The sequence below is a fragment of the Alexandromys fortis genome, unplaced genomic scaffold (genome assembly GCF_014885135.2).
Source record: "Alexandromys fortis isolate MF-2015 unplaced genomic scaffold, M_Fortis_MF-2015_v1.1 scaffold_0, whole genome shotgun sequence".
In the NCBI taxonomy this organism is placed as follows: Eukaryota; Metazoa; Chordata; class Mammalia; order Rodentia; family Cricetidae; genus Alexandromys; species Alexandromys fortis.
Genome location: NW_026067949.1, coordinates 11054187 through 11072951, shown reverse-complemented (window position 1 = coordinate 11072951; position 18765 = coordinate 11054187). Strand labels below are relative to the sequence as shown.

The 18765-nt window shown below is 39.4% G+C and overlaps 1 long non-coding RNA gene across 4 annotated transcripts in view; it reads right to left on the bottom strand.

Annotated features, from left to right (window-relative positions):
• LOC126506610 (uncharacterized) overlaps positions 1 to 18765 on the bottom strand; it is a 262482-nt gene that overhangs the window by 27421 nt on the left and 216296 nt on the right. For all 4 annotated transcript variants that reach the window (XR_007593273.1, XR_007593270.1, XR_007593272.1 and 1 more), the window contains one exon: positions 3596 to 3723. This is a non-coding gene — a long non-coding RNA (uncharacterized lncRNA). The remainder of the gene's footprint in view (positions 1 to 3595; positions 3724 to 18765) is intronic.

Below are 18765 nucleotides of genomic sequence, written 5' to 3'. Positions count from 1 at the left end.
TCATGGTGCCACACAGATTACTAAATATTGGTTAAAGCAAGATGTGAGAATTAGCCAATAAGAGGCTGAAACTAATGGGCCAAGCAGTGTTTAAAATAATACAATTTGTGTGTTGTTATTTCGGGGCATAAGCTAGCCAGGCACCCAGGAGACGAGTGGCAGGAATGTAGCCCACTGTTCCTTCTACACTCATCAAGATTGGCATGCTGAATAGTATTGTCATTTTGTAAGGCTTATGAGGAACCATGCTGCCAAGATTACATGAGTACATTTACCTCTCTGTGTCTAGACCAAGTGCTGCTTATGAGCTTCTGTGGTCCTAAAATATTTAATAGTTCATTCATTGTATTTTCAAAAACTTCCAGTGTTATCTTTCACACTAAGGATAGCATTCAAATTCATGCTCGGGATTAATTGATTCTTTGTTTCTCACCCTACTCCTTAAAGTCAGTTTCTGGGTCAGTAAGTTTTAGCCACCCACACAGTCACCCTTTTCTCACATATAGCAGTCTTTTATGAGTCACATACTTGTAAGTCCCTTGGTCCAGTATGGTCTGCTCTCAGGGGACTAACATTTAAGTTCCTTTTTGACATTTTGCACTCAGTTGTCATCATCTCCTGAGAAAAGTCATTCTCGATTACTCCATACTCTGTCACAGACCCTGTAGCTGTTTACATATGACTGCTTACATATTCACACTTCTTCCCTTGAAAGGTGGGCCTTCATACTATCTCCTTGAGTCTCATGGAGTCTGTGAACTTTCCTATCCAGAAAAGCAGCAAGCAGGGTGCTATGTCTAGCTTTAGGCTTTGACATGAAGTGATTGGAAGTTTTTACTTTCATTAGAAGTCAGTTAGTTACTGTAACTTTCTTATGATGAATGCACTTTAAGGAACTCAAGTTAGGTGAAGATCTGGAGATCTCAAGGATGAAATGCTGTGGGACAGAAAAAGAAATGGAAGCACACATGAAAGAGACAGAGAGAGAGAGAGAGAGAGAGAGAGAGAGAGAGAGAGAGAGAGAGAGAACTGAATCCTTCCAGAGTTGTCAATCAGAAACCTTTCCATTTTTTAAAAAGTACCAGGTTGTTTTAAGAGTCTTGCAGTTGAGTACCACATGGCAACTGTTGGTCAGAAAATGTTCCAAGGGTGTTTAACACAAACACTTTGAATTTCTTCACTAATTAAATTGCCAGCAGTCTCTTTCTCCCCCTTCTCCTTACTCCCATGTTTCTTCTTTTATTCCTGTTTCATCTGTTCTGTGCTGTTTCTTTTTATCTTATTTTGATTTTGCATTTAATTTAGGTATTTAGCGTGTGGATCTCTATGTAAGTGTATGAGTGCTAGTATGTGCGTTCAGTGACACATAGGTAGAGGAAAGAGTCAGGAGTCAGTTCCCTCCTTCCACCATGCAAGGCCAGAGATTGAATCACAATCATAAGACTTGACAACAGCAATCATTCTCAAAGAGCCATCTCTCTGGCCCTCTCCTATGCCTGAGTTTCTTTTCTGAGCTACATGGTTAGGAATTTGAAGGGTCTCTTTCCATTGCATCTCTAGCACTTAGGAGTGTTCTTTATGGATAAGTGGAATCAGTCGGCGTTTTTTTTTTTTTAATTGATGAAATTAGTCATGTAGGCAATAGTTCCAACAATACACGGTTGCTAATTACTCTTTCAAAAGTAGCATAGCTGTTCTGTACACAAACAAAAAAAATGCTGCTAAAAGAATTTCAACTCTATGTAAGTGAGGAACGTATACAAGATTTATGTGACCCTGTCATTTCATAGTGAAATGAGTTTCAGGGAAATGGGATGACTGAATGGCGCAGGAAATCATACCTCTCTGCTGTTCTTTGATAGGAGACTCGGTGGGACTGTCAACAGTAGGCTCAGTGTTGTAAAGAGCTCCAAAGAGAGGAAAAGACATCCTCATGTTTCAAAGTAGCTTACAGCATATCGTCTAGTTAGTCCATGCTAGTGCTTGTAGCTGGGTGAGTTCCTCTGCCTTTCATAAGCTACGTGATGACCTGAGCAGGCCTGGAAGATCCTGGAAGTCCAGCTGCCTGTGATCTGAGGAGCTGACACAGAAATAACTCTCCCTGCTCAGATATGACTCTTCACAAGACACAGTCAGTACTGCTCTTCAAATGCCAGTGGGGGTGCCTTGAGGACCCCTGCTGTGCAGAAGATGAGGTTTTCAAGATACAAGGAGGGCACCTTTCACATCCTCGCTCAGTACAAAGACAGAAAGGCAACAGAGTTAGGCAGAGACTCCTGACACCCCCAAAGTAACTAAACTGAGCTGGTCAGCTTTAGACACTCTAGGCATGCTAACCAGTGTGTGTTTTGTCCTTGACCTTTGAGATGCTCTCCTCCACACTTCTGTGGTCACAGGGGTGAGTGACCACCTCTCTGTGGCTCCTTCAGTCTGTGGTGTAACCCTAAGACCTAGGGCTTTTGCGTAGTCTGTTCTGTCTGACTGGAATTGTCTTAACATTGGCCTTGCTCACCTCACTCAAAATCAATGCATCTGTTTAAATGTCACTTCCTCTGGGAAAGATTTCTGCTCTCTGCCACACAGTGTCACAAAACTCTTCTTAGCAAGGAAGACCTCGATTTTGCAGCAGCTAATCCACCCTTTTATATTATTCTTATGATTAACAGGTGCATCTGCTGTGTTATGTAGTTTTTTTTTTTTTTTGGCAATCAGTACAACAAAGTTCCTTTATGTAACCGAAAGATTTAACATGATTCCTAGCACAGAGCAAATATTCAGTAATTAGTTACTGAATAAAGGATTGATAGCTGGACAGATGTCAAGAATAGTCTTACTTATGGTTTCTGTTGCTGCAATGAAACACCATTATCAGAAGCAAGTTGAGGAAGAAGGGGTCTATTTGGCTTACACTTTCACATTGTGGTCCATTATTCGAGGATGTTAGGACAGGGCAGGAACCTAGAGGTGAGGAGGTGATGTAGATTACATAGAAGAGTGCTGCTTACTGACTTGTTCAGCCTGCTTTCTTATAGGATCCAGGACCCCAAGCCCGAGAGTGGCCCCAATCAGGGTAGACCGATCGCTCTTATATCAATCACTAAGTAAGAAAACTCCCTAAGCTTTACTCACAGTCTTATCTGATGGAGACATTTTTCAAGTGAGGCTCCTTCTTTCAGAAGACTCTAGTTTACATCAAGTTGACATAAAGCAGCCAGCACAACTGACCCCTTGTCAACCCAATACAAAATTACTTCACTGCTAAAGTTACAACCTTTCTTTTTTTTTTCGTTTCCAAGATTATACATTGACATAGACGTTGCAATCTAAAACATTTTACAAAAGTAAAAAGTTCCACATTTTTTACAAATTTCAAACACATTAAAATTTCAGTTTCTTTAAAATATCCAGTCTCTTGAAAAATCCAATCTTTTAAAAATCTAATGTCTGTCAACTAAGGGATTTTATAAAATGAGAAACAAGTTCAATATTTTCTCATTCCAAGAGGGAACACCCAGGGCACAGTCATAATCTGAACCAAACCAAACCAAATTGCAACTATAAATAACTCAGTATCTAATGTCTGGGATTCACTCACGATTTTCTAGGCTCCCCAGCAGGGCATGGATTCTTCTGCTCTGTCCTCTGCAGCACATCTAGCTTATTCTAGGCTCCAGATTGCTCCTCTCCACTGCTGCTTCTGCTCTTAGTGGCCATTCCATATTACTGGGAAGGAGAAATAAAAATGAGATCACCTGGGTCAATTGGGGGCCGTAGGGGATGAAGAATTGGACCATGAGGGATGGGGCTGGTCAAGTTGGGAAAAGAAAAGAGAGAGTAATGAAAGAGATATCTCGATAGAGGGGTTCTTTTTGGGGTTGGGAAGAAACCTGATACCAGGGAAACTCCCAGGAATCCACAAAGATGACACTAACTAAGACTCCTGGCAATAGTGGAGAGGGTGGCAAAACTTGACTTCTCCTGTAATCAGATTGGTGAATACTCTAGTTGTAATCAAAGAGCCTTTATCCAGTAACTGATGAAGAGAAACACAGTCAAGCACTGGGTCAAGCTCTGGGAGATAAGAGAGATAAGAGGAATTGTGTGAGTAAGGTGGTGTCAAGATTATGACAGGGAATCCCACAAAGACAGTCCACCTGAGCTCCTGGTAGCTCAGGGACTCTGAACTGACAGTTAGGGAGCTAGTCTGGATGGGACAGACCTAGGCCTTCTGCATGTGGGTGACAGATGTGTCGCTTGATATGTTTGTGGGGCACCTAGAAGTGGGTTCAGGACCTGCCTTTAGCACATGAGCTGGCTTTTTGGAACTTATTTAATTTGCTTGGATGCTTTGGCCAGCCTTGATGCAAGAGGTTGAACACTGTCCTTTCTAAACTTGATATGCCCTGCTTTGTTGACTCCCATGGGAGGCCAGCCCCTTTCTGGATGAAGGAATACTGTATTTTTCAATCTGGGGCACTAAGTAAATATTCCAAGCATCCCAAGTCTCTAATAATCAAGCACCTATGCTGGGCAGTGGTGGCACATGTCTTTAATCCCAGCACTCAGGAGGCAGAGGCAGGCGGATCTCTGTGAGTTCAAGACCAAGAGCTACAAGAGCTAGCTTGAGGACATGTTCCAAAGCTACAGAGAAACTCTGTCTCAGATAAACAAAAAACAAAACAAAACAAAACAAAAAGAACCTAGACACCAGAGTCAGTTTAGTTTTGAACAATGGATCATCCATTAAGCCAATGTGTCTGGCTTATGATCATTAATTTGTTTATTCTTAATATTAGATGCATGGCTGTTGGGAGTCCCTGGTTCAAGTACTTTGTGTATTAAGTGAACATTAAGAGTAGATTATCATTTTCTCTGCTTTTTGGGAGACTGAAGAGATGCCAATATTACGAATCAACACAAAAGTCTATTTTGAATTTATGCATTGGGGCAGGTTGGGCACAACCACTATTCCATGAGCCAGGCAATCTTTCAAATGAACAGATCTATGGATTTTTCATAAAGTAAACATGCTATAATAAAATTAGGTCTAGGTGATGTTATTTTTAAAAATCTGTTAGCAAAGCTTTGGCTGCAGGAGAATGGAGCAAGCATCTACCTTTCAACTAAAAAAGTAAAGGAGATGCCCAAAGACTGAGAATCTTGGACAACAGTGTCCAGATTTCAACCAAAATATACTTGTCATATTGAACACTAGGAAAAACTCAAACAGAACTTTTTAAACAGTGGACATCAAGGGATGCCGTCACCAACACTGCAAAACTGTCAAAATTATCTAAAATGTTAAAAGAGAAAAAAAGTGCTTTAATGAGCAATAAAAATGTGCTGGTGACAAAAGAAAGGACAAAACATCTCCATAAACAATTAAAAGACACATGAACAACCAAGTGGAAACTTCATATCTGAAAGAGCAATGACTGAGATAAACAGCTCAATGGATAGACTCAAGAACAGAATGGATGGCACAGATGGTATATTCAGTGAGCTAGAAGATAGAATAATGGAAGTCACTCACTAGGAATAGCAAATGAAAAGTTGAATTTAAGAAATGAATTGCATGAATTGAGTTTTAGAGGTCTCAGGGACTATAACAAATGATCTAGCTTTCATATCATTGGTGTCCCAGAAGAGAGCTAAAAATACATCAAAATATGACTACAGAATTTTGTTGTAATAGGAGCGGTGGGACTGCGTCCCCAGTACCCCGGCCACCTGGCTAGCTTATGCCCCAAAATAACAACACACAAACTGTATTCTTTTAAACACTGCTTGGCCCATTACCTCTAGCCCTTACAGGCTAATTCTCATATCCCGATCAACCCATCTCTAATAAACTATGTAGCACCGGTCTTACCATGAAAGATTCAGCCTACATCCATCCTGGGTCAGAGCTGCCTGGGAGAGAGGAGCCTGGCATCTGTCTGAGGAGTTGGACCTCACTTCCTCTTCCTCCCAGCATTCTGTTCTGTTTACTCCACCCACCCATGTTCTAACCTTTGAGGACCAAGCAGTTTATTTATAATTAACCAATGACCTTCCTCCATCAGAATTTTACTCAAATTTATTAAAAGATATAAACCTACAGAATCAAGATTAGTAACCCTTAAACAGGAAAAAAAAAGATAAAATAAATGCAGACACATCATGACTATTTTTTCTTTGAAAACAGGACAAATAAAAATTCTTCAGAGCAATGAGAGAGAATTGATACTTTACCTCTAAGAGAAAAGCAAATAATAGTTTCCTATCAGAAATTATGGAACTTTGAATGAAGAGAGAAGACATTTTAGTAAAAGAAGAAAATCAAATATACAGCTTCATACCTAGATAAAATATTATTCAGGAGCAAGGAAGAAATTAAGATGTTACAAAGTGGAAAAACTAAGAGAATGTGTTCACTCTCAGACCTGATGTAAATAAATATAAAACAAACATAAGAAAAGAAATTTAAAAAAATGCCTGGGATGGCGAAGTATCAAGAAAAACAATATAACAGCTCTTCTTCTTCTTCTTCTTCTTCTTCTTCTTCTTCTTCTTCTTCTTCTTCTTCTTCTTCTTTTTTGAGTTTTCTGATTGTTTTTGTTTTGTTCTGTTTTGTTTTGGGGTAGCTGAAACAAAAGTTAGTGCATTGTGTAGGTTTCTGAATGTATTTCAAGAAAAGTGGTAAGACAATGCTAAACAGAAGAGAGCATGAAAAATTAAAGAGAGGCATGTTGTCTAGATTTCCTTCGAACTTATTTTTCTACCATATGACTTAATTTATTTTACATTTTCCTTTATTGAAAATAGATTTTTTTTCAAAAAGTGTATCCTGATTATAGCTTCTCCTGCCTACTCCTCCCCACTTACCCACCCCCAAATCAATTCCCTTTCTGTCTCTCATCAGGAAAAAATGGGCTTCTAAGAGAACAACTGAACATGAAGAAAATAAAGTATAATAAGATGAAGCAAAACTACTGTATCAAAATTGGATACATCAACTCAACAGGAAGAAAAGAGTCCTGAGAACAGGCACAAGAATCAAAGACCCTATCATCATCATAATCAGGAGTCCCATAAAAGTACCAACATAAAGCTATATAATATATGCAGGGACCCATGTCTCTGTGAGTTCATATGTACCTTGCTTAGCTAATTCAGAGGGCCTTGTTCCCCTCGTGTTCTATATCCCCTCTGGCTCTTGCACTCTTTTTACTTCCTCTTCTGTGGAACTCTCTGAGCTCTGAGGGGTGGGATTTGATGAATCTCCAATTTTGACTTTCTTTTTTTTAAATAATATCTGGCTGTGGGTCTCTGAATCTTTTCCAATCTAATCTGTTGCCATAGAAAACCTTCTCTACTAATGTCTGGGTAATGCATTTATTTATAGTATAGCAGAATATCATTAGGAATCTTTTTTTGTTTCATCCACCATTCCTCCATGATCAAGTAGACTTTATCCCATAGATGCAGAGATTGTTCAACATATTAAAATCAGTAAATAAACTCACCATATATACAAACTGAAAGAAAAATACCACATGATAATCTCATTAGAAGCAGAAAAGGCCTTTGACAAAGTTCAATATGTCTTCCTGACAAAAGTCTTGGAAGACTAGGGTTGTAAGGGACCTACCTAAACATAATAAAAGCAACTTACAGCAAGATTATAGTCAGCATAAAGTTAAATGGAAAGAAACACAAAAAAATTCCTCTAAAATTAGGAACAAGACAAGGTGTTTTCATTCTCTCCATATATATTCAATTACGTTCCTGACGTTGTATCTAAAGCAATAAAACAACTGGAGGAGATCAAGAGTATACAAATTGGAAAGGGAGAAGTCATAATGTCCTTATTTGCAGAAGATATTATAGTATACATAAGTGATTCTAAAAATTCTGCTAAGAAACTCCTACATCAGATACACGCTTTCAGCAAAGTGGCTGAATGCAGACTAACAAAAAAGAATGAAAGAAAGAAAAGAGAGAGAGAAAGAAAGAAAGAATGAAGGGAGAAAGAAAAGAAGGAAGAAAGGAAGGAAGAAAGAAAGAAAAAAACCAATAGGCTTTCCAGATACAATGACAAATGAATTGAAGAAGACATCAGGGAAACAACATCCTTCATAATAGCATCAAATAATATAAAGTGTCTTGGGAGTATTCTAACCAAGCAAGTGAAGGAAAGACCTGTATGACAAAAACTTCAAGTATTTGAAGAAAGAATGTGGAGAAGATATCAGGAGATGAAAAGATGTCCCATGCTCATAGTTAAAATGGCTAGCCTACCAAATCCAATTTACAGATTTAATGCAACCGTCATCAAAATTACAACACAGGTTGATGGTGACTTCACTTTGCCACATTTATACATTTATAGTCAGCATCAAGATAAAAAAAGCAGAGCAGAAAGGTGTGGGAAAATGTTCACTATGATCAAAGAAGGTCTATTTAACCACCAGGAAAAAAAAAAACTATAGTTAAAGATATTTTGACCATTACAAAAGAAGCCTAGCAATTAATACTGAAAAAAATACCAACAGTGCACTGAAGGAATTTCAAGATTTGGTGAAGCCTTATAATCTCTTATATATCTTCCAGATAAAAATCAGCACATTTATTTAAGACTATTTGAAAATAGTTTTTTTTTTTTTTCTTTGTAGGGGGAAGTCTTTGGGTCCCCCTATGTAATAAGGCTGTCTAAGGAACTATTTCTCAGTTTAATTCTCAAACACTCAGGAATCTTTAAAATCTTGATCTAAGGGTGAGGTGGGTTCAGTTACTGTTTAAGATGGCAGGAGAACTTGACACCATAAACTCGGAGCTTGCTACAGGCATGAGCAATGCAAGAATTTTTGTGTCATATTAAGTTTTACTACAGTCTTTGAGCAAAGTCAGTGAGGGTAGGCAATATGTAGTAGGGTAAGATTTAATGCAAGAAACTTCTGCAAGGGTCACAGACGAAGCTACAAGGATGAAACCTAAGATGGCATGGAGATGGTGGGATGGTAGAAATGCTAGGAACATTGGGTATCTATGTGGGGAAGCTGTAGATACAAAGTAGAACCAGGACAGGAGAAAGGCCGTGTGTGCTACAAACATGGGGCTAACAACAAGCTCTAAGTAGACATGGAGATACAGAATTTATTGCTGGTCCTGCTTGGTTTTGCTCCTGCTTGGTCTAACCCTTCTTTCATGTCTTCCTGTTCCTCTTTGGAACAAGAATACTCGCTCTAGTCTGTCATCATATATCGAATGTATATAACATTTTTTTTTTGGTTAGATTTTACAAGGTCTCACAGACAAGAGATTTCTTTGAGTTTCAGAATAGAATTTGAACTTTGGACTTTTAGAATTACTTTTAGAACTTGTGGGGCTCTTGAAGTTTAAATAAGTACATTTTCATATTAGGAGATGGTTATATGAGTTTCGTGAGTGGGACGTGAGGTATTATGAGTATTACTCTAAAATTTTATAACTGGTCATGAGTTAATGGGGTTATTTATTGAGGTTATTGAACTTTTAGAAGACAGAGTATAGCTAGAAGAAATATGTCCCCCAGGGAGTGACTCTTTGGGTTAGTAATATATTGGACTTCTTTATCCTCTGCCATCTATTTCTTTGTTTATTATGCATTAGATAATCTTTGCCATATTCTCTAGGTACCATAATCTTAGATGTCCTGTCACATATTGGTTGTCACAAGGGGGCTAAAACTTATAAACTATGAGCCAGAATCCAACTTTCACCTTGAAATTGTTTTGGTCAGGTATTGAGGTCTGTGTAACAGGTAACTACAATAGTCAGTTTGTCTCATACAAATTAGTTAATTGAGCTTAGAATAGATAGAAAACTGCACCAAGTATCACTTGGTTACTTAGTAATCTGATATTTCATTTTGAGAAATGATTCAGATACAGACAAACACCAGCTAAATATATCAAGCCAAGTATCCTAGCTTGGATAGCTGGTGATTTCCAGTTCAATAAATTTGAGAATCAGAGGTTATCCTTAAGCTATAGCATGGCCAAGACTCTGTACAACAGAGCTCAATAAAACAAGTCCTAATGCTGTAATTCTTTGAAAGGAGGCCATGGTAGAGATTCCTAGTTTAATTTTAGTATATTTATATCTAATTATCAGTCTTACCTTGGGCAATCACTTAAACTCTTTGAATCGGTAATTGGAAAAAGTTGCCTGTGATTATTTTATGGTCTTTTCCTTTTAGCTATAACATTTTTTTAAATTCAAATCCAGTGTGTTTCATCAGAACTAGATTAAGGGGAAGTGTGGCCAGGATACCTTTGGTAAATTGGATTTTCTAATGATGGGCACACCAGTATTAATCTCATAGCACATGCTCATCTTACAAAGTGATTTTGATAATCCATTGAAAGGTGAAATATCTTGTCCGTCCTCTCTAACACAAGCCTGACTTCTCAACTCTTATAATATGGCAAAATTGCTTATCTGACTTCTAAGGCTAGATCATGAAAAAGAATAATATGGCTTTTTTCTTAGACCAGTTCTCGTTTTACTCCCCTCTTATTCTCCATGCTTCACTCTGCCTTTGGGGTTCTTATCTCCCATGTACCTAGCTCTGTGTTTATCATCTGAGAAACTGTAAAATGACATCACAAAAACTTAAGGATCAAGTTCACAATACTCATGTCTTCCTGGCTCAGCAGAGGTGAGACCAGATGTTATCGTCACCAGTTACCTTATGAAAGACCCTGGAATCAGAACTGTAGAACAGAGTTCCTTCTAAATTTATGACTCATAGAAAAATGAGATAAAGTTTTATTATATCGTGGCATTAAACAGTCTTATCATAGTTACTGTTGCTAGTCTAGTGCTCACCTAAGGATGCCTCAGACATCACTGGATATGAAATGAGATGCAGAAAATTGCTTCTTCTACAATGCCTTCGAGAATATGAGTGTATTATGAGAATTTATGTCCTATTAAAGCCACATCATTTTAGCATTATTAACATTTGAAAAATGCATTTTATATTTTTATAAATCAGTACAGTCAGAAAAGAGTAGTGATAAATACAGTGAGCTGGCTAAGCACACCTAAAATCCACACATTCATTTTTAGAATACCTGTATGGAAACACCAGCAACAGAGAAACACAGCATCGGTCAGCACAGCACAGAGGTTCCTCTCCTTATAAGGTACAAGGATACCCAGCTCTCACAGCTCCATAACACCTAACCCTGGGCCACTGGGCAGTGACCTTCAACTATAGCAAGGCTCTAGAGTGTCAACAAAATCTTAGGCACTCGTGGCCTCTACAGCAGCTAGTTTAAGAGAGGACATCTTCACCATGGTGACAGGTGGTGTACTTTTCACAGTTACCCAGTCTTAAACAGTTCCTCAATCTCACCTTATCCATGTGTCTTGTGGATGACAAGATGGTACATGCCTTTCTGTGCTGTTGGTAGACTTGTCCAGTGCAATCCCCTACAGGACTTGTTGTCTCTTGTGATAAAACAGAACTATTAATAAGAGTCTCATGGTATAGATTAAACTCTTACTTCTGGGTTCTGTTCTAAGAGTTGCAGAGCATAGGTAGGAGTTGCTCGTTTAGAATGAAGTCTAGATGAGAAAATGGAAAAGAATCAAATTATAAGTTGGGGGAGAAGTCTACCTGTGGTATAAACAAGGAAGGATACACCGAGTTTGGGGAGTAATCATTAGTCCAATAACTTACTACATATACATAAATGGCCGTTAAAAGCTGTCACATATTTATTAGTTTTGGGTTGTGGGATCTTTCACTCAACTACAATAGAACATTTGGCTCAGGGTGCAGAGTATAACGGTTGTACATCATGGATGAAGTCCATGGCTCTATCTCCTGTGCTGATTAACAATAAAGGAAGAAAGAAAGGAAGAATAAGAATATTTGAGTACACAGATCATGTACAAAGCCCAGTAACACAAACTACATTACTATACATTGAGCAATTTAGCTAATGATGACAAAAATCCCATAATACATACATAATTTCTAATTCTGAGCTTTTATTGACTTTCATATTTTATATCAAAAGCCAGTGGAATCAAATCAAGGTAAAAATTCCCATTTAGCAACTCATGTTAGGACCAGCACCATAGATAACTGGAGGAAAACATTAACAATATATTTCTGATTGAAAGATGTTTGGCTGGGATGATGGCTCATTAAGTAGGAGTGTTCGCCATGAAAGCATGGGACACGAGTTTGAATCTCTGTCACGCATGTAAAAAGTCAGGCATGGTCGGGTACTTGCTTACAATGCCAGTGCTGAGGGTGACGATGGGAGGCAGACAGGGAGATCTTTGGAACTTCTGGGCCAGTAGCCCTGCCTCAGTTTCAGTAAGAGACTGTTTCAAGATGGAGAGTGACAGAAATCCCACATATACACATATAACACTGGTAACACATACAAATAAATAAATATGAAAGTGAAAAGTAGATAGACATTCTCTAGTAGTAAGGGCTAGTTCAAGAACAGAGTCCCAAACCTGGACTCAGCCTCTTTTATTTTAATCTGATTCTTAAAGCATTTGAGATGAGAATGAAAGATGTTTTATACAAGAAATAACAAGATGTTATCCTCAGAAGAAGGATGAAGTCCAGTGGAAGGTAACAATGCAAATATAAGAATTACCCTCAACAAGCATGTTTGATACAGGATGGATGTTTTGCTAAACTGCAGGAAGCCTTGAACACAGAGCATTTTTTTTGCTTGAGTGTATTTTGCTAATTTGGGGCCAGACCTGAACTGTTGAGAATCATAAAGGAGATTGTTGCTGCACCCTTTCACAGTGGACAGACTCTCCAAGAAGGGAGATGAACTTCAAATGACGTTTTAAAATTGCCAGACTGAAGAAGAAGCCATAATGATGAGCTTGGGGACAGAATTGCAGCTCAGAACTGGCTTTGGCACCATCTCTACTAGGGTCCTGGGTTCTAAGCACACCTCAAGATTCCAGATGAGTACAGAAAGAATTATTGGACTGTCTGTGAACAAACAGCATCAGGAGGTTAGGAGCCTCCTCCCAACCTCGTTTGTCAGACCTTACTTTGTGGATAGGATTTATTTCCTTTTTCTTTATTTAAAAAGTAAAACCAAATATGTAAAAAACTTTTTTGAAAAGTCACCCAGGTGTCTTTTGCAGCTTCAAGCCCCTTTCTTTCATCTATTGTTCTCTTAATTGTTACTTCAAAACAATTAGTTGGAGATTCATATGCAAATGAATGCATATGGAGAGGCTCAATTCAAGAGATTTTCACCACTGGTTAATTTCCACTAAGATCTGTAGAGTTGACTTTTTTTTTTCTTTTTGTACCTTATCCCTTGGGGCATAAAAATGAAAGGGTGATATGAAAGCTACCTAAGTATCTCAAAAGCATTACTATTGTCAAATTCATTCTGTTATGATGGAGGAAAGACATTGGTTAATTATAATAAAGAAACTGACTTGGCCCATTTTATTGGTTAGAACATAAGTGGGTGGAGTAAACAGAAGAGAATGCTGGGAGAAAGAAGCTGAGTCAAGGAGTCGCCATGATTCTCCCACTCCAGACAGATGCAGGTTAAGATCCTCCCTGGTAAGCCACCTCGTGGGCTACACAGATTATTAGAAATGGGTTAGATTAATATGTAAGGGCTAGCCAATAAGAGGCTACAGATAACGTGCCAGGCAGTGTTTAAAAGAATACAGTTTCCGTGTAATTATTTCGGGGCATAAGCTAGCCATGTGGGCAGCCTGGTGCCGGGGACACAGCCCCGCTGCTCCTATCTCAACACTGTTACTTGTAAAGTATATTTTAATTGTCTCTATGGTCTGCCTGCTCTAGGCCACAGAGAGTGCACTGTTGCCATAGGTCAGGACTGTTTCTTCAAGATCCCAAATGTGCTGGGAATGGATTGGGAAAAGAAAGAGCTGAGCAATACAAAAATAAATGGAAGCCAATTGATTAATTCCTTGACTGAAACCATTGTTTTAAGGCATCACAAAGATTGATTAAGTATCCAGAGTGGAGGAAGATGTGACGAACATATGAGATAAAGATCTGGGAAGCATCTCTGTTCTCTTTAGGAGTGGAGGGGAGATTTGAAAGTTAAACAAACATAACTTTGCTGCTATGCTAAATTAGAGTCACTTCTCTGTCTTTGAAAATACACTGTGAAGGTGCATCATCCATCCCCTTAAATTCCAACTTGCCAAAATGATTTGTTTGACCAAGAAGTAACTCATGTCCAGGAAGTTTTCTGTACTTCATAAAAGGTTCAGTTACAAGGAGTCTTACGGATTTTATGGAACTCAAACGATGTTCTTTCTAGAAACTCAGCCACTCTGCTATAAGGACCTCTAAGCAGCCTAAGGATTGTTGTTCCCATGTCACAGCCAGATTACCTCAGCAAGAACACATCAGGCTAAAGTCCTGGCTGACAAGTAGTGACAACCTGCTGGTCCTGTTAGTCAGCTATCATGGGGCTGTGTCCTTTGTCTCCAGCCACACCCTCTCAAACGGGAGAACTCAGCACTCTCCCAGTTCCTCACCCTCACTATTAGACTCTGTGCAAATCACTTATGACACTAAAGTTTGGGACTAGCTCTTCATTTATCGACCCTGTGATGGTTGATCTTGATAGCTCAGTGAACAGATTTTAGAATCACTCTGGAAACAAACACCTGGGCATGGCTGTAAAGAACTACTTAGATTTGATTAACTGAACGGGAGCCTCCTATAGGTTAAGGGTCCTGAACCAAAGAGAAAGGAGAAAGCAACCTAAGCACGAGTATTACTCTCTCCTTTCCCATCTACAAATCCAGTGTGGCCGTTTGCCTCATGCCCTTCTCACAATGCTGTCCCTACTGCAGTATACTGTACCCCCAAGCTGAACCAGGGTGCACCTCTTTCTCCTTAATGCTTTTGTTATTTTTTTTAAATTTTATTTGTTTATTTTCTAAGCAGTAAGAAAAGTAATGGGTACAACAGATAATAAACACACCATCTATGGATTTAAGCAGACCCACAGAACTCAGCTCCCCCTTTGGAAAGTAGTTCTGGTACATGCAAAACTTCCATTACAAGGCTGAAGGCAGGGACCATTTGTAGCAGACAGTTTAAGCACACACACACAAACACACACACACACACATTAAATTTCTCACATATTAAACTTTGCTCTTTCTGTAGCTGTTCCCAGGTGGAGGGCCTGGAGGCAGGAAGGAGCCTGTTGCTGAGACGAATGTGCCAGCCCAGATTCCAGTGTCCTCTGTCCAACCTACAGATGCCTCCCTCAGTAATCTGTCTGTAATTCAAAGCAGGGTAGATTTCTTGGATTTGAAAACAGGAAGGGAAACTCATCCATCTTCTCCTGATGGTTAAACCGGCTATTCTTAGCCCGCCCCATGATTTAATAGGCCTGGGATGGAAAGGCCCATGTTGATAATTAAACACTCCACAGTTCCATTCTAAGCCCAGTGTCCTTTAGCAACACTCCTGAGGTTTGTTTGCTTTGAATACACTCCTCTCGTGATCACATCTCTGAAGTGCATTCAGGCATCACAGAAACTTTTTGATGAAAAAAAATATTTTCTTTGTTAAACCACAGCACAATCATCCATTCAAGTTACATGGAATTAGAGGTCTAGAATCGGCTTCATAGACTCACATATGGAAAAGAAACCCAGTCACAGCATATGTGAATCATGAGTGAACAGATTAGCTTGGAGGAAACAATGAAATGTGTTTGAATATGGGCTTTGTGTTGTGATTGTCTGGCCTTGAACAAGGCAGTAAATGAGCTATGACCATTCTTTCTAACATGTCCTGTTAAACTGCTAATTTCTGGATTGATGATATTTGATGGTAGAGCTTTGGGGGAGAAGTTAAGTCATGAGAATGAAGCTCTTGGGAAGGGATTGGTGCCCTTATAAAGAGACACTGGTTTCTTTTCTCTCTCTGTCTTTCACCTGGGGAAATTAGGAAGGAACCATCTGCTCCTGCTGGTACCCTGATCTTGGCAGTCCCAGTCTGCAGAACTTGAATATATGCTTATGTTTAAGCCATAAAGTCCATAGTAGTCTTTAATATTACCTTGATAGGCTTTGAATCTGAGATGTGAATGAATTCTGCCTATTTGACCTAATGGATTCAGAACATGACATGACAGCCTTATTGGAAGATATGCAGAGAGGGCACTGGTGGAAGCAGGTCAGTAGGGTTGTGTCCTGCTAAGATGTGTCTTACATTTGTCCCTCCTTCTGTCTCTTTGTCCTCACTGATGTGAAGTGAGCAGTCAGCAAGTGTCCTTAACATACCCTTCCAGGGCTGGAGAGATGGCTCAGAGGTTAAGAGCACTGGCTTATCTTCCGGAGGTCCTGAGTTAAATTCCCAGCAACCACATGGTGGCTCACAACCATCTGTAATGAGAGCTGGTGCCCTCTTCTGGCCTGCAGACATACAAGGAGGCTGAATACTGTGTACTGAACACTGTGTACACAATAAATAAATAAATCTTTAAAAAAAATACCCTTCCACCAAGGTACCCTGCCCTCACTAGAGGCCCAGAGCAGGAACATCTAAGACACCTTGTTCCTCTTAAATTGTTTGCTTGGTTTTTCTTTGTTGTTGTTGTTGTTTTTGTTTTCTTTTTTTTTGTATACAGATACTTGTCATAGCAATGGAAAAACCAAACAACACACAGCCTAAATGGACCAACACCACATTCTTCTGGCAGCTTAATTTGACCATTTCAAAGTGAAAACATGTGAGATTCTAAGCTTCCTTTAGGTACCAGAGTTTATTTGCCCTACAGATTTCATTGTCAAACTAGGTTTCTGTTGGTTTATATTAGAAACTGGCTTAGCAACTCCGGGGGTGTTGCTAAGTTGGTAGATAGGATGCTCAGCATGCATGGAACTGTGGATGCTAGCCTCAGTACTCTTCAGATCTGAGGGTGATGGAAGACACCTGTAACCCCAGAACTCAGGAGGTAGAAGGAAGGAAATCAGAGCTTCAGGGTCATCCTCAGCGACATAGCCAGAGCTTTCAGCCAGCTCTGAAGAGCTGACACAAAAAAAGGGACACAAAAGACCTTGCCTCAGAAAGTAATCAATTAAACAAATAAACTGGATTATGAAGTGATTAAGTTACTAGAAAATTGTAGTTAATTTTTTTTTTTGGTCTTAGAAGTATTTACTTTCTCAGCTTTCTATATGTTCCATATTTTATGGTATCTTTATAAAATTATAGTTATTTGAATAATAGGAAATGCTTATTTCCATCATGGCGATTTGTCAATCACACTGCTCATGGATGTGTATTTGATGGTTTCATCACGTGGGACACAGCTTAGTGATAAGGAGATAAGAGGGTCTCTGTGAGGCTTTGCATTTCTACTACAAAGATGAGCAGAACCTGGACCTCAGTCCAGTGCTACGTAATGTCATATTCAGGAATTTGTCCCCAAACTCTTTTAATGACTACATTCAGTTTGAAGTGTCTAACAGAGTATTTTTTGTTTTATTTTGCTACTTGACACAATTCTTACTTTGTAGCTGAGGCTGCCTTGCAATTTACTAGATAGCCCATGAATAGCTTCAAACTCAGGGTCTGCTTGCCTCTGCTTATCTACTGTCGGGATCACCTGCCTGGCCATCATGCCTGGCTGAACAGAGACTTAAGAAATCGGTTGTATATACATTATGTGTGTGGTGTGTATGTGAATATATGTGTGAGCATGTTCCTGCTTCTGGGTGGAAGTCAGAGGACAACTTCGGGAGTCTGCTGGCTCCTTCTGTTCTGTGGGTTCCAGGGATTGAACTCAAGCACTGTCACCTCCCGACCCATCTCAACAGCCCCATGGTGGGGACTTCTAAAGCAGAGTTTTAATTACAAATACAGCACCACCCAAAAAAAAACAATGTGAAAGCGAAGGCTGGGACAGCAGCATGCTCAGTGGGAAGGTTGTGCTACATGGGATGGTGCTGTGGGCTTGGTCTCCTGGGTGAGATTTTTCCATTCTCAGCTTGGAATCGGCTTCAGGGGAGGCTTCAACTACACTCCAGGAAAAGAAAATAAAACAGTTCTGCAGAACAAACATCCTCTTTGCTCTTTTGAGAAGAGGCTGCTGCCAGGAACTTTCTGTGCATGCTGGTCTGCTCAGAGAAGGGACTTCCTTTATTCTGTTAGAGAACTGCCACCTGGATGTTGGTGGGTTGTTCTCTGTGTTGGGAATGGCAAAGCCAGATTCCCCTCCCAGGAACTGTATCCATTATTCTGAGAGTCACCACCATGACCTTTGGTTTAATGAATGGAGGAATCTATTCCTATTTCCCAGGAGGATATACCTTGGAATTTTTGACCCAATAAGAGGCCAAGTTCAGACTGAGTGAGCTTTGTTACTGTTCTCTGTGCTATGATGTATTTTATGTTCACACCCTAAATTCGTGTCTTGAAGTCATCCCTCCCACCGAGATGCCAGGAAATGGAACCCCTGGCAGATGATCAATCCTGAAGGTGGGAACTCATGATTAGAACTGAAGGAGATTTGTGTTCTTATTAAAGTGGTCAAAAAGACCTCTCTCATTAAATGTACAGTGTGTTTTTCATCAGCCTAGATTTCTGTATGCTATTTATTCTTGAACATTGCTTGCAGTGTTCTTGTTGCTATTCTCCTAACCCCAGCTCTAATAATCTAGCAATCTTAGGCTTGTATGTTTGGGAAAATGTGGCTCACTGATGAAAACTCCTGAATGATT